Raw genomic sequence first — 5,393 nt, forward strand, 5'->3', positions numbered from 1 at the left:
TGTTTTAAAGCTTTCATTTTTCCTTGACTTCCATTCATGCAGTCTTTCTAAAACACTGCAGTACTTCTCCAGTCCTTTCTGAAGCTGGGCTGTCTTGCCACCCACACAGGACTCCTGATTCTCAAGTCATGCTTCTCCCTTTCAGGAACAACCATGGCAACAGAATGATCATTGCTTCACAGCAGAGCACCTCAGTATTTTATGGATAGAGCCAGGATCTCACCTCTGTCAAGGCATCCAACTTAAATTTGTTACCACAAACCTTCACTTACACAGGAACATGGTTTGTTTTACCTATCATTGAATAGTTCCATTCAGGAGATACTTTGAAGGAAATCTCATGGGACTAAACAGAATTTGCATTATATGAAATATTGTATTTCAAAAAATCCATGTACATAAATCCAGAATACATAAAGCATAGTATGTAATATAGTTAAAACAGTAAATTCTGATTAAATTGCCACTCCAAGGGGAATGCAAATAATAGCAAATTATTCAGCTGTAATCAATTTTCAGTAGGTGGTGGGGAGGTGTTGGCAGGGATGAACCACAGGGATGAATTATCTCATAGATAAATTAACCTCAGTTTCTTGTAGTTTTATTGTAGCTTTTCTGCAAAATTAAATGGGCAACTTATTAATGTATTTTCATACAGTTTTGCAGCCACTGATGTTCCAGTCAGAGTTGTATCTTATGCACATAACCTATGAAATAAGTAACATCCATGATTTGACCAAAATCCATATATTTTTTAAATGTCTGGGTATAAAAGGCCCAGAATCTTACCCTAATTAAAAAAATATTTTAAAGAAATGAAGAAGATAGGATGGATCTACAGAACTTCTGAAAATAAGGATCTTCAAAGATATCTTGAGTATCCAAACTGAAACATATAAAATCACAACCCACTCCTGAAAGCCTTGGTCAATATAGTTAACAATATTGTCTTTGAAATTCTACTTTTAGCACGTTACTGAGCATTAACAATCTTGTGCAATGAATAAGAATCTTTACAGTTCATTACCTGGAGTGACTCGCATCATGTGAGCGCATGCCAGGGGCACAACCACATTGCGCTGATGGAATCTTATATGAATTGAGCTGAGCCTTGAACTGCTCATATGAAAAATCACACAACTTATGTCACAAAACTGGTTGAAGCTACCAGTGCCAGTACCAATAAAGAAAAATCTAATCAGACTGTTATTTAGATATCATGGCTAATACTGTCTTTTAAATATTTAAGAACCTTTCCTGAATCAGACAAGCATATACTTTTCTGGAATTATGCCTCTATAATCTCAGAAGTTGAGAAGGACTCAGATGTGACTTTTTCATTTTTACACTTACCCACAAATTGTTGGAGAAGCATCATTTCATCCAGCTGGGTCCCTTTAGGCCAAACACCTGAATAAAGAAAGACAAGGTTCCTTGGGTGAATTTGATATCTTTTATTAGATCAACCCAAATGGTTGGAGAATAGTTATTAAGCAAGCTTTCAGGTTCAAAAACCCTTCGTCAGGCTCAGGAAGCTGCAGCAGTTGGTGTGTGCTCTTCCTGGAAGAGCCTGACGAAGGGTTTTTGAACCCGAAAGCTTGCTTAATAACTATTCTCCAACCATTTGGGTTTCATAGACATCATCAGGGCTGGAAGGGACCTCGGAAGATCATCGAGTCCAGCCCCCCGCCCAAAGGGCAGGAAGTCAGCTGGGGTCATAGGATCCCAGCAAGATAAGCATCCAGTTTCATCTTGAAGGTGTTCAATGAAGGCGCTTGAACCACCTCCAGTGGCAGGCTGTTCCAGACCTTGGGGGCTCGGACAGTAAAGAAGTTCTTCCTTATGTCCAGCCTGAAACGATCTTGAAGTAGTTTGTGACCATTCGACCTCGTCATCCCTTGGGGCGCTCTGGTGAACAAACGTTCCCCCAGATGCTGGTGGTCACCCTTGATAAACTTGTAGGTGGCCATCAGATCACCCCTGAGCCTGCGCTTTTTCAGGCTGAAGAGCCCCAGGGCTCTCAGCCTGTCATCGTAGGGTCTGCTTCCCTGACCTCTGATCATGCGCGTGGCTCTTCTCTGGACTCTCTCAAGCTTCTCCACATCCTTTTTGAATTGTGGAGCCCAAAACTGGACACAGTACTCCAGCTGCGGCCTCACTAAGGGCGAGGACAGGGGGAGAATGACGTCCAGGGCAACGTAGCACTGCCGAGCTTATAAGGATGCTGCGGGTTTTTTTTCCCAAGGTGGAGAACCTTGCATTTATCGGCGTTGAACACCATCAGATTCTCGTCCGCCCACTTGCTGAGCCTGTCCAGGTCAGCCTGGATCACCTGCCTGTCTTCTGGTGTGGATGCTTTGCCCCAAAGTTTGGTGTCATCGGCGAACTTGGCCAGTCCGCTTCTGACTCCAGTGTCCACATCATTAATGAAGATGTTGAACAGTATGGGTCCAAGGACAGAGCCTTGGAGGACCCCACTGGTCACAGGACACCACGATGAGTGACTTCCATCGATTACTACCCTCTGGGTCCGACCCAGAGGGTCGGTTGGTCTAATAAAAGATATCAAATTCACCCAAGGAACCTTGTCTGCCTATATCCTTAGACCAACACGGCTACAACCTAAACCCCTGCAACATGAATAAAGAAACACACTTGTCATATCTGACAAAGATGGTGTACATCATCTGAATAAAGGCATATTCCTGTCACACTGAAAAATGACACCCCTGTTAGACATCTGATGAACACTCTTGGGGATGCCACTAGGGCAGAAGGGAGCATTTTAAACTGCAAATAATCATTAATCTCTTAACCTTTTCATTTTTACATGTAGATTAAAGAAAGAGGAAGGGACATTGATTTCTTGAATGGTTTTAAATTATCAACAACTCCAGAGATTGTAAAATCTTATTTGGTTATTTATTAGATTGATATGCTGCCATTCCCAAGAAAGGGATACAGAATACAAAAATCAGGATAAAATATTAATATTAGATGACACAACAAAACAAATTTCCCCACCAAAAATTCTAAAGCAATCCACCTCAGCCTGCTCCACCCCACTTCTCTGCCTCTGACCAAGGTAGGCATCTCTCTGCCCAGCACAGCCATGATTCCCAATGCACATTCATTTACTCACTCCATATAAGAAAGCAAACAAAAGACATTTTCTTTCTTCTTCCCTCCCCCTACAAATTCCCTTCCATCCCTTCTCATGCCCACTCACCTGCCTCACATTCAGAGGATCTTAGCCTAGTATAGAAAACCAAATGCAAACCATTATGTGGCAGTTAGCTAAAGGAGTCTACTTTCTAAAGGACAGGTGATGATGAAAGAGGACAAACCACTACCTGTTTTACAGTTCCCAAAATCTATCATAGAAGGACAAGGAGGAAATGTTGGAATGGATTCATCTAGAGACACATGCAATAAAGTATAAACTTCTGGAGATAATTTTTCAACTTTGTGTCAGAGCTCATCCCACAGGAAAATGTATCTTTTGGAATCCTCAGGATAGGGAGATGTTTCATTCTCTAGCCTTAAGCATCTAGGAGAAACAAGCCAAGACTTACACATGCACCTATTCCTCCATAATATTTCCAGGGGTGACATGCATTTTAGAAGTCAAAAGTTACAAGTTAGGCAAAAATACCACAGTGTACAAAGAAAATACTTCTGTCCATTCATCCCTCTCTTTCTTTTCCAGTGGCATGCTACTATAATTTAGACATCTCTCTCTCTCTACTTATATACATCCTTTTTACTATGGTATTTGAGACACCCTGGAATTAAAATGATAAATATAATATTTTCACTGAACTATAATGTCTCCAATATGCCCCCTCCCTCTAGCTTGCCCTGTTTCAATACACCGTATTGACATAAACTGTAAGAACAATGTAGCATACCACACAATAGGTGATAAATTATACACAACTGAGGCATGTACAGTTTCAGTGTCAGAAACAAACTATCATGCCTCTATCATCATTATATACCTCTTTAAAGTTCAATATGCAAATATTTATTTCAGAATCAAAAGCAGATAAACCTAAATAATAAACTTGATTAAACAGAGGTCAAATTGTTTGCAGTCCTTGGGTGTTAAATCTTTAGACAACACTCCTGGGAGTCTATCAGAATCTATCCACTGATTTGAAATGGATGAAATGTAAACACTTCAATCCAAGTAAATTAAAACAATGAAGAAAAAGTTCTAGAAAAAATTAATTTTCTAAAACACTTTTCCTGAGCTATCTCCTTTTAGCCATGAACAGTCACAACCAGTGACTATTGAGGGATCTATTAGGGATTTTATTTAGGATTCTGAAATTAATAACCTCACAAATAACAAACCTTTTCCATAACAAAAGAGGGAAAGCTCAAATGTGTGCTACTTGTTTTCTTTCATTTCTTAGATTCATAGATTCATAGATGTTAGGGTCGGAAGGGACCTCAGTAGATCATCAAGTCCGACCCCCTGCATAGGCAGGAAAGAGTGCTAGGTCTAGATGACCCCAGCTAGATGCTTATCTAACCTCCTCTTGAAGACCCCCAGGGTAGGGGAGAGCACCACCTCCCTTGGAAGCCCGTTCCAGACCCTTGGCCACTCTAACTGTGAAGAAGTTCTTCTTAATGTCCAGTCTAAGTCTGCTCTCTGCTAGCTTGTGGCCATTATTTCTTGTAACCCCCGGGGGCGCCTTGGTGAATAAAACCTCACCAATTCCCTTCTGTGCCCCCGTGATGAACTTATAGGCAGCCACAAGGTCGCCTCTCAACCTTCTCTTGAGGAGACTGAAGAGGTCCAGGTGCCCTAGTCTCTCCTCATAGGGCTTGGCCTGCAAGCCTTTAACCATATGATTGGCCCTTCTTTGGACCCTCTCCAGGTTATCCGCATCCCTCTTGAAGTGTGGCGCCCAGAATTGCACGCAGTACTCCAACTGCGGTCTGACCAGCACCCGATAGAGGGGAAGTATCACCTCCTTGGATTTATTCGTCATGCATCTGCTGATGCACGATAAAGTGCCATTGGCTTTTCTGATGGCTTCATCACACTGCCGACTCATGTTCATCTTGGAGTCCACTAGGACTCCGAAATCCCTTTCCACTTCCGTGCCACCCAGCAGGTCATTCCCTAGGCTGTAGGTGTGCTGGACATTTTTCCTCCCTAGGTGCAGCACTTTGCATTTCTCCTTGTTGATATTTGACTGTCTTTCTTTTCTTCTGTGGGTTCGTTTCCAATTTCATATTTGACATTTTTTCTTACCCATTTTCTCTCTCTCTCCTCCTTTTTCTTTTATCTTCTTCTGTCCACTTTATTACCTCTTTGTGTTCCTTGTGTATTATTTAGAAAACATGGCTTCAAGGGTCACATCCTAGAAAGGATGTTC

Source organism: Alligator sinensis, unplaced genomic scaffold (genome assembly GCF_000455745.1).
Source record: "Alligator sinensis unplaced genomic scaffold, ASM45574v1 scaffold989_2, whole genome shotgun sequence".
Classification (NCBI taxonomy): domain Eukaryota; kingdom Metazoa; phylum Chordata; order Crocodylia; family Alligatoridae; genus Alligator; species Alligator sinensis.